Genomic DNA, 12272 nt, shown 5'->3' on the forward strand with positions numbered 1-12272 from the left:
TCTTCCCAGGCTAAACTTCACTCCCAATTTTCTCTACCACCTCCCCCCAAGCGGCGCAGGGGGACAGGGAATGGGGATTGCGGTCAGTTCGCCACACATTGTCTCTGCAGCTCCTTCCTCCTCACACTCTTCCCCTGCTCCAGCGTGGGGTCCCTTCCACAGGAGACAGTCCTCCATGAACTTCTCCAACATGGGTCCTTCCCTTGGGCTGCAGTTCTTCATGAACTTCTCCAGCATGGGTCCTCTCCACGGGGTGCAGTCCTTCAGGAACAGACTGCTCCAGTGCGGGCTTCCCACAGGGTCACAGCCTCCTTTGGGCACATTCACCTGCTCCAGCATGGGGTCCTCCATGGGCTGCAGGTGGACATCTGTTCCACCATTAACCTCCATGGGCTGCAGAGGAACAGCCTGCCTCACCATGGTCTTCACCATGGGCTGCAGGGGAATCGCTGCTCCGGCACCTGGAGCACCTCCTCCCCACTCCTCCTTCACTGACCTTGGTGCCTGCATAGTTGTTTCTCTCACATATTCTCATTCCTCTCTCCTCTGGCTGCCATTTGTTGCACAGCAGGGTTTTTCCCCCCTTCTTAAATATGTTATCATAGAGGTGCTACTACTGTCATTGATTGGCTTGGCCTTGGCCAGTGGCTCTACCGGACATAGGGGAAGCTTCTAGCAGCTTCTTACAGAAGCCACCCCTGTAGTCCCCCCGCTACCAAAACCTTGCCATGCAAACTCAATACAATGATGCTCATCTTTAATCTCTAGCAGGTTAGCCACTGAGACCATGAAGGACATAGCATTTATTTTCCCTATGTACACTCTATCATTTATCATGTTCACTGAAAGAAAGAAGAGTAGCAAATAGTTTAACTTGTGAAACCTTCAGGTGAACCACAAGCTTTCTTTGTCCTATTATTAGTTCCGAAAATAGGCCTTAGGCCTAGTACTATATCATTACTAACATTGTTCGGTGTTGAGAAACCTTAAAACCTTCCTACACAACAAACAGTTCCAGCTAGAGGGCACAAAAGGTACTGTATTGGTAAGACTCTTTTATGACTATTTGTATTTTCTAAGCAGATACATGCACTATTTAAACTAATGGGTTAATTTCATTTATAGGATACATTTGATTGGAAACTATCGACTTTGGTCACAGAATCCATGAAAATGTCTAACCATAGAATATTTTCATTATACTTACCAAACACTTAACACTCACATTACCATAGAGAAACATTAGAACAAGAGTGACAAATGTATCATGTCAGACCATGTCTTTCAGTATCCATGCCAACACATTGTCATTCATAACTGAAAGTCAAGCATTGCAAAGAGGGCCTCTTTAGCTGCCATGGAAAGTGCATGTGTCTGTGTCCAGCACAGTCATGTTCATGTTGACGGGCTGTTTCTTATGGAGGTATTCTCAGGCGAGTAAAAGTTGCTTTTCTTTCACCGTAGTTAAATCAAGATTCAGTAAACATCTATTTTTAGCACACAACAACAAGAAGGTGTTGATTCTGTATGTTATTATTATTAGCTGTTCTGTCTTTGAAACTAAATACACTTGAAAATAGACAACTTTCATAAAACAAGTTAAGCACATTTTACTACCTTTTCCATGTCTTTCATTTTAACTTTGAATAGTATTATTTACTGATTTTTGGTGGATAATAACACGTATATATCATGGCGCCAGTACTGGCAACATCTTAATGCATTTCAAAACATCAGTTGCATAACTTCCTGCTGTCATGCTTCTAAGAAGAAAATGTTCTAAGAATAGCAGCAAAACCTTGAACATTTCTTTTCCACCTCTGAGCTACTCTCCACGGAGCACATAATGCCTCTAAAAGAGACAGTGAAAACTGCTAGTATTTCTTAACAATTTTCACTTTTGATAAATACAAGGAAGATGAGATACTATATTGGACAGAGGTGTTGAAATTCTACTGCTAAGGATGGCATGCACTCTGATGAAAGGGAGACCAGAAACTGTTAGAAAGACACAAAAAGATGAGAGATATCTGAAAGGCTATTACCAGCAATGTTAGAAAAGTTTATTAGATTAGAAATTATTACAGAGAAAAAGAACTGTAATGTAACAGGATTCTCAGCATTTTATTGTCACATTCCACACCATAAAAAAAAAAAAAAAGAGCATTGAACATTTATCGAACATACGCATTTTTTTTCAAAGGAAAAGTGAGAATTAGGAAATATAGCAGTATTTTTTATTTCAGTATATGATTTAGTAATATAAAGGGGTTGAAGATAACAGCTCATCACTAGAGGGTTCTCAATAGTTCAGCAAAAGATTCATGGCATCTGTGTTGTATAGTTTATACATCTCAAATAGAAGGGACTTTTTACTGCAAATTTCAAATGCTCATGGAGATCAAAAATCAAAATCTTCTGGTAATGTACTCATCAAGAGTGCTGTACTCTTGCTTGAAATTCATGGCTTAAAACCTGTTGTCCCTCTAAAATCTCCTCCTTGTCCAAGAAGTGGAACCATATCAGTCTCTCCATAAACTCTCCCGCATCTAAATTCTGAGACAGGATATTACTTGGTCTTCTCAACATGTTTTGGCAATATCAAGTTCATGAAGATATATTTTCATAAATATGTTACATCTGTGCTGACTAGTCACATTTTAATTTTCTGTTGAACTGTGTGTCAATATACCAAACTGTAAATACATAATTTCTCACATGCTTGTGTAGTAATAGGTAGCCTCAGAACTTATCACTGTCAGTGATTGTCTGTGCTAATGTATGAAAACTGAGATCCTTCAGCAGTGAGATAAATGGAAAAACAGAAGTAGAAGGCTGAGTGATTTGACCAAGGCCAGATATGATGAAGCAGTGAAGTGAGTTTGATTTATGACAGAGTCAAAAATGGAAGCTTTGACTTTTCAACTCCCATTTCTGCAACTTGCAAACTAGCCTTAAGTTGCTATGCATTAAAGCTCTGGTGGAAGTTCAGTATCTTCATTTATCTTTTGCCTAATTTTTCATTTGTTGGGTAAACTGGAGATAATAAGATCAGAAAAAATTACTATACTACTATATATTATATTATACTACTATAAACCATCTAAAATGATGTAATTAGACCAAGTAAAGCCCTATCCTGAATTTTCTCATCATCATTCTCTCATATCAATCTTCTTCGTATTATTCTTTGTTTACATTTGCTTCAAATGTAAACAAATCTAAAGTCAAGATGTACTTGAGCTGTTGTCTCCACATCCAGTTTTGCAGATTCAGTAAAGCTAGAGATCAGTATGCATTTTGTTTCTATAGAATTTACGCAACTAAAACCCAACACTTTAGAGCTGTTTCAAGCTCTAGCTGTTTCTGCTCTCTTCCAGAGCAGAATAATCCCAAATTGTTTTCCCAGGGAGGGTGAGGAGAGGTAGATTATTGAAGCCACTTAAGGACATCATCAGCTTCTTCACAAACAGGGTAATTCAACAGAATGACAGGCATGTAATCCATTGCATCTCTAGTGTGTCCTTTGAGAAAGAAACTGAGATTGCATTTTCTGTCAAAGATGTTTTATTGGAAGAGATAAATGAGGGAGGTGCTAGGCCATTTGGAGGGTTCGAAAGCAATACAGCACATTCAGTCAAAGAAGGAAAACTTGACCCTCCGCTAACCCTAATGCTTCCTCCAGTCGATGCAATAATGTTTGCCACAATTCACCTGCTAAACTGTCAGGCAGAGGAAAAAAAAAAAAGAACAGATTTTCTTAATGTCACTCAGGTGATTGGTCTATCTTGTAATTCCTTTTGACACTAAAACCAACAGATTAAACAGTAGGAAATGATACAGCAGCCAAATTTCAAACACCTGCTGCCCATTTCAGCTGGGTTGCTGAACCCCTCCAGAATCATACATCTGCAACATATGTAACGTGAAAAGAATCACTGCTAGAGTTTCTATTTTACCTGATAAGCTACAATGGTTTTTTTTTTTTTCCCATAAAAGAAAAAAATCTTTAGCAAAATAAAGAATACCAGATACACTCTCATGCAGGAGTTTTAGGGTGAATGGGCAAGTAGATCTCAGATCCCATCTCTCTAAAAAATGATCTCCAAGGAAAATCCCCCCTACTTACTAGCAGTATAAAGCTTGTGACATGCAGCTAAGCTTGATGTCATAAGCTTTATGACATATATACTACTTCATTCAAAAGAAAACAGTAAGAAAACACTCATATTATTGCTATGTTTTGCACAGTAGTTAACCTATGGCTAAAATAATAATTTAATTCTCTGTAAAGCTGTATTTTTAAGTTTGTTAGAAAAATAACTTTCATATAACAAATTAGAAGAGCTCCAGAGGGAACGATAATAATTGAATATAATGAAGGGAGACAAACAATCAGTACCAAGTTATGATACGTCTGCAAATCCAGGGGAAAAAATAATTGAAATACTGTCTTTACAATGTTCTTTCATACATATTGCAAGATCTATGATAGAAATTGAATTATTTTAAAACGATTATAACAGAATCATATAAGATAGAGAAAAGCCCTTTAACAAAAACAGGTAGCCTATTTCTAGATTTTCTTTCCACTATCTGCTAAGTTTAAAATGCAGCTTGCATCTCTAAGTCATATTCTATAATGCATTCACATTCAGCATGCCTCTTGGCAGGTTGGCCAGACTTGTCCTTGTACAGCATTTCCTACATTTCAGCTTGAAATCTCATAACCTATATTTTATACCTTTTCCAATATATATTGCATGCTTTTTCTTTATCCCCAACCCTATTTTTCAGTCTTCTCTAGTGGCTTAGAGCTCCAATCTGAACATTAAAAGAAACAGTACTGATTAGAGGAGACTGTAAAGAACAATGAGATGATGTTTAGCGAAAGAAATACCAGATTCACAATTTTTACTGTTGGATGCTTTCCACTTTCCAGTCCCTCCACACAACCCAAGGTTTTCTGTTGACCTTTGCTCCCTAGATGCTTCCTTCTGTCACTCCTAGCATCATACAGATGATTGTTACTAAGTTGTCAAAGAAGTTGGTAATAAAAATTATAGTGACAGCATAGGAGGCAGTAAGATTCTCACTGCTTCAACCTCATACTCTATGTCCTATACTAAAAGCATGAAGAAAATATGAGATAAAATGATAGTTTGTGTACAATTACACAGAGGAAATGAAAATGTAAAGGCAACACAGGAAAATGCAAAGTTGTATGCATTTTTCACAGAAAAGAAAGCATTTGAGTCTGAAATATGGGATATTTCTTATAATTTTGGTTAAAAGCCACAGAAAATAGACGAAGGGAGAGGAAAGAATTGCCTATTTTAGTATTTTTAATCTGTCAAGCTACCTGTAAGGAAAATTAACACTACCATAGAATACACAAAGGGAAGGCATAATAATATTTTAGCTTGGTGACTCTAAACTGCCTGATTCTACACATGTGCTCCTCTTTACCTTCTTAAGATGTTATTTTCTTTTTTGAAATGGATACAATGATGTTTGGATTCTGTAACTCCATTCACAGGGCATTTCTATAGAATATGCTCACCTGGAAAAAAAAAATTTCATGACCAATTTTTATCATTCCTGGTGGCTGATCTCACAGATTTTAAATCACATTGAAGGAAGAATATGCATCTTCAAACTTGTTTGCAGAATGGGGGGGGGATCTTTCCTTTGACATTTGGAGACATAGCAACAGATTACTCTCCTCAAAACCCTACAGAAAATGGATTTACTTAAGTGATCTATGATCACTCAACTCAACAAAGAAAAAAACCCTAGTGCCACAAGCCTCAAAATACATATGTACATAACTACGCTTTTGAGTGGCACTATTAAAACCAGTGGTCCTACCTCTAAATATAAAAGTTAAAGATGAAGAGACATTTGCAGTGCAGAGGGTGAGAATCCATAAGGGTGTTCCTACAGTTTCTGTATGTAGGTGTATATGGGGGAAATGTGTTTTATTTAAATGCATACTGACAATAACAATGTAGCAAAAACATTTCTATATGCTTTTGGAAATGTTTTTCATAATTTCTAATTATTTTCAAATTAAACAAATGCTAAGGACTAAATTAAATCACAACAGAGTAGTGTAAACACTACCTTCTGGTGATCCTTCACAAGAAAAGCCCATTACGAGAGACAGTATTTATCCCTGTATGAGGTAGGTAGTGGAAACAATCTAACACTTTATTATAAATGTGGCTGTTTGCAAATATTTGCTTTCCCAGGCTGACAAGCTAAAATACAGATGTTCTAAGAAGACAGTTGGTGCCTTATATCAGGCTTAGTTTTAGAAATTAAGCTGTACAGGCTTTCAGCCACTGTTGACTTTTTTAGTGCTACGTATGCCGTCTACTTTTTCACCATTATGTGTATATGTGACAAACAACAGTCTCAACTTTGGGAATTTTTACTTGATTTAATTTACTGCTACTTAACATCAACTTTTGATCACCAAGTCAGGTACAGGGGAAAAAAACCACAATCAATCAAGCACCTAAAAGTAAACACCCTTCCTCCCCCTTCCCTAGGTTGACCTTAACTCAAACACATCTCCTCCCCACTTCCTAGTCTAAGCTTGCCTTGTTTTCACTGCAGGTTACTAAATCCATCTGAGTTCCACAGGGAGGTGACAGGGAGCACAGGGTGTCAGGGTCATGTGCACAATTGTTTTGCTCAAATGCTCTTTGCTTCTTCCTGGTTTCCTCTCCCACACTTTGCTTCTTGCCCCTTTTCTCAGGTGCTCTTTGCTTCTTCAGGTTTTCCTGCAGCTCTGTTTCTTAGCGTCCCTGCCACAGCATGGATCACCCATGGGCCTCAGTCCTTCAAGGCTGTTCCTGCCCAGCGTGGTGCCTCCTTCCAAAAGTGTGTCTCCAGATGGGTGCTTCCACCCCCTCAGCTGCCTGTTTCTTCCTTAAATATGTTTTTGCAATGGTGCCAGCACAACAGATAACATTGTGGTTACTTTTGTGCCACCAGTAAATTTGTCCCAAAATAAATTAATTAAACTCATCTTTAGGAGAATGGGAGAGAAGTTTTCCTCTAATTTATGGTTCTTAAGATCACAATAGTAATTTGCATCTGTACTTCTGCAACATTTACATATAGCAGTAGGAGAAATCCTGTGTGCTGTTGTGTCTCTGATGCATTGCACCTGTTGCTACTACCAGGAACGATGAGAGACTGGTAGAATGGCTGTGTCCAAGTTTCTTGTGATACTTTGCACTGAAGCACAAAAAAAGATCTCAACATATTGTTGTGGGATTTACTGAAATAAATGCAAAATAGATTTCTACAAGCAAAACCAGAGTGGTGACAGAAAGACACTTTTCAGAGCTATAGGGAACCCAAAGTCCATATGGCTTAGAAAGAAGATCGAGAGGATGGAATATGATCCCACACTAGTTTCCATTCGGTAGGGTTACTGCCAATTTAGAACAGAATCTAAGTCCAAATTTACAGAAAAAGGATTTTTCAGACATTCAAAACTATTCATTTGTTGCAAGTTGTCGCTTTGAAAAGACACTGTGTACCTAGACATTTCTAGGAGAGTGGGGGGGCGGGGGGAATCAATAAAAATGCATATTGAGTGCTGATATGTGCATTTTGTAATCAAAAATGTGCATATGTAATCATAAATCAGTGAAGACACTTGTGGGCTTTATAGCTAGCAATGTCTTTGTTTTCTTGCATTAATCACAGGGTTCCAGCTGAACTGTGCCCACACTCTATGTGCTATTCAAATCCATTCATAATCAGCAGTTCTCAGGATTTAAAAATGGAATCGGGGAAGAGGGGACCTGTTTGGAATTCACGCACACATGTTTTCCTTTATGTTTGTCAAGAGATTTTGAAATGGCTTTTGCTAACCAAAATAACAGCTCGAAATGTACTTGACATTTCACTTATTTTTCAGTATTTGTAACCTTGGTGCAAATGTTTCATCTCTTAGATTATCTTGTATACTGGGATGCAGTTCATGAAAAATTTATCTTCTGTGTTGCATCCAATAATTGGAGATTATACCACCTGGAATCTATTTATTCAAACACACCTGGTGCTGTCTCTCTTTTTAGCCTGTAATACAACTTAGCTTTGCCACTACCATGAATCATAATTTCTGGGCTGTAGAGAAGCCTGTTTACTTCTTTTCCAATATGTTACATGCCAAATATTGTGGAAAAGGACTGAAAATTCATGGATACCATGAACTCCCAGTGCCATTCTACTGGAGTTTCTCTAGTAATTTGAAAAGGACTTTTGTTTTTATTTTGTATTTTTTATGTTTGTTTCATAAATGCCAGCAATGGTGAAAAGGACTAGGCACTTCCAGTATCAGAAGCCAAACTTTTGTTACCACTGAGCATCTTTATTGTTTTGCTTTCTGTTTAGTCTCACTGTTCTCCAAACACTTCCTCATCAGTGCACTTCCAGAAGAAATCACAAGCCCTGAAATAAGAGGCGTTTTTTCTACAATTACATTACAGAAGGTACTTAAAACCCTGTGCACCTTAATGCAAGTCTTACTTTGGCAGCTCATATAAATTCCCTCTGCTAGGACCTGAACATCGAAAGAAATATTTTAAATGGGCTTATAGTAGATTCTTCACATGAATGAAATCATTGTTTGAAAGCCAAATACCATAAAAAATGCAAGCCACATAGAGCTGAATATAATGTACATCATTAGAAGCAACACTAATCCATTTATCATCTGGTGATTCATCTTTGCCTTTCATTTCATTACAATGCAAAACAATCTGTGATCCTTTTCCAGTACTCCGGCATTGTAAAGTCCATGCTACAATATTTTGTCAGTCCACTTTTGCCTAGCCAATTGTTTTTCAGAACATTGAGTAAGGAAGTAAGTTTTATTTCAAAATTGCCAAATATTCAGTATAAAGTAAGAGTCCAAGGAATGAAAATACCCTCTCACTGCTACTGCCCAAAAATAAGTCTTTTACATGCTATTTTTTGAATCATTCTCTCTGTAATTTGTTTCTATTTGTTATGCCTTCTCTCTGCTACTGGTTTGTCTGGAAAAGAAATTTAACATCCTTACAATTCTGTCCTCTGTTTGTTCATGAAGAATTAACAAAAGGTAATAGGTGCATCTTGATCATCTGTCTTGCAGCAAGTACAGGATTTTTTGGCCTGGAATATTCCCTCAGTGGTTTGGGTGGGGGTTTTGGGGTTTTTTTTTCCTTCTCCCCTCTGAATACCTAAAGGTTTTTCCAAAAGCAATTTGTGAGAACATTTCAAGGCTAGTTATTTGGGGCTAGCCTTCCTAAAATACCTCTGTTCTCATTTGTCCAGTATTTTTATAACTTTTAGTAAACAAAAAAAATGTTAGTGGTAATCAAGATTCTGGCAGAACACACACTACCTGCACAGATCTCCAACATCAACCTACAATATCATTGAACTCCCAATGCAAAGTCTTAGCAGTAACCTACAACATTTTAACATCCATTTTCTCAGAGTGTCACCACATCTGACTGTCACATAATTCAAGCATGTTGAAAGTCATTGTAACTTAACACCCACGATTTCATGGTTACTGCTCCCATCAGACTTCACAAGTCTGACCACTTCCTTCCTTATTCAGCACTAGCAGGTCTACTAGAGTGCCCTCCCTGGTCAGCTTCCTTACTGTCTGTATCAAGAGTTGTCCTCGATGTTCATCACAGACTGAGACTGTAATGGCGTCTTTCCAGCCAAGTCCACAGTAAGGATCACTGCTTGTGATCATGACACTTTCTCCAGTTCTCCAAAAAGAAGCTTTATCTACTTTTTCTTCTTGATCAGATTGTCTGTAAAAGATGCCTACCAAAATGTCACACATGCTGATCTGGTCCTCGCTCTTAAGTTCCCAAATGGCTATTCTGAAACACAGCTCCAGGCTCCTCACTGGACAAAGCACATCTCATCTTCCTTACCTTCCTGATCCTTTCTAAAAAGAGTGTATCCATCCAAGGCAGCACACTAATTAAGTAATCTATCCTATCACCACTTTGTGATTCCAATGAAATCATAGCCCTGCAACTGTGCATCGACTTCTCATTTCTCCTGTGAGATTCCCATGCTGCAGGCATTCATACACAGCATAAATGAAGCTTAATAAAGGGAAATGCAAAGTCCTTGCATTTAGGATTAAATAACATGGGCAACAGGACAGGCTAGACACTATCTGGATAGAAAGAAGGACAACAGTAGTATGACCATGTGATAAAGACGACCAAAACCATACTGGGCTATGTGTAGTAATAGTGCTTGCAGTCAGCAAGTTAACAGAAGTGGTTATTTCCCTCCATTCAGTATTTCTGAGACCACATCTTCAATACTGTGTTTTATTTTGAGATTCCTAATATAAGAAAGGTATTGTGATACTGGAATGGGTCACCATTCCAGTAAATCCAGCAAAGGGTCACCAAGGGGGTGTTGGTCGATAGCCAGCTGAATATGAGCCAACAGCGTGCCCAGGTGGCCAAGAAGGCCCATAGCATCCTGGCTTGTATTGGAAATAGTGTGGCCAGCAGGAGTAGGGAAGTGATGGTGCCCCTGTACTCGGCACTGGTGAGGCCGCACCTCACAGTTTTGAGCCCCTCACTACAAGAAAAACATTGAGGTGCTGTAGCATGTCCAAAGATGAGCAACGAAGCTGGTGAAGGGTCTGGAGAACAAGTCTTATGAGGAGTGGCTGCGGGAACTGGGGTTGTTTAGCCTGGAGAAAAGGAGGCTCAGGGGAGACCTTATCACTCTCTACAACTACCTGAAAGGAGGTTGTAGCAAGGTGGGTGTCAGTCTCTTCTCCCATGTAACAAGCAATAGGATGAGAGGAGATGGCCTCAAGTTGTGCCAGGGGAGGTTTAGATTGGATATTAGGAAAAATTTCTTCACCGAAAGGACTGTCAAGCATTGGAACAGGCTGCTCAGGGAAGTGGTTGAATCACCATCCCTGGAGGTATTTAAAAGACGTGCAGATGTGTTGTTTAGGGACACGGTTTAGTGGTGGACTTGGCAGTGCTAGGTTAACGGTTGGACTTCATGATCTTAGAGGTCTTTTCCAACCTAAATGATTCTATGATTCTAAGATGACTGGGGGGCTGGAGCACCTGGTGTACTAGAAGATACTGAGAGAATTGGATTTGTTCAATCAAAAAAAAAAGAAAGCTAATGTGGGATCTTATTGCCATCATCAACTACTTAGAGAGAGGGTAGAGAAGACAGATCCAGAATTATCTTGGAGGTACACGGTGCCAGGGTGAGAGGCAACAGACACAAGCTGCTACAATGGAAATTCAGATTAGATATAAGGAAAAAAACATTTCACAATTACAGTGATCAAACATTGGAACAGGTGCCCAGAAAGGCTGAGGAATTTCCATCTTTGGAGATGTTTAGAATTTAACTGAACAAGACTCAAAAGCAGATTCATCTAACTAAGCTGGTCCTGCTTCAAGTGGGCAGCCGGACAAGATGACCTTCAGAGGCCCCTTCCAACCTAAATTATTCTTGGATGCTACTGTATGATATCACTACTGAAGTCACTAAAACATGCCAGATAAAGACTTTATTGTTTCTGCTTTGTAGTTTTGTGAAAAATGCTGAATTTCCTTCCCACAAAACAATGAAAAAGACCCCCGAAATTTCAAATTTCCTGAAGTTCCTATGCAAAGTCATACAATGCCACATTAATTCCTCATCTGCCTAAACCTTATAAAAGAAACAAAATTAGGAGCCAAAAAAAATCCAAAGGAATATATTTCCTTGCTATTCAAACATCTACTGTGTATTTCTAAAAAAAGTGGCAAGATAATTCTCAGTGTACCACTTCTTCCTCAGCATTTCTGTTTCCTGTAAAGAGGTAAAAAGAAGTAATAATGCTAATGAAAATGTTAACATACATTTTAAGTTTTTTCTCTTTTTTTTACAGGGTAAAGCGGTTGAGATATTTACCTATTTGGCAAGCAGTCACAAAATATTTTACATCCTGACAGACCTCAAAGCACTTCACAACTCTATAATAATAGAATCATTCCATTTACTACTGAACTGCAGCCAACTCCGAGACAGAACACAGCAGTGGTTTAACAGCACAGATGAACAGTCAGCCCTTTAGAATAGTAGGTAGATGTAAATATCTCATCCATTTAAAAACCATAGGGTGCTTTGAGACAGACAGAGTAGAATTACCCAGATTTCTAAATAGCAAAGAAACCAGAAATAGTATCCCTATTCTTTGG

Source organism: Pygoscelis adeliae, unplaced genomic scaffold (assembly GCF_000699105.1).
Source record: "Pygoscelis adeliae isolate BGI_AS28 unplaced genomic scaffold, ASM69910v1 Scaffold117, whole genome shotgun sequence".
NCBI classification, from domain to species: Eukaryota; Metazoa; Chordata; class Aves; order Sphenisciformes; family Spheniscidae; genus Pygoscelis; species Pygoscelis adeliae.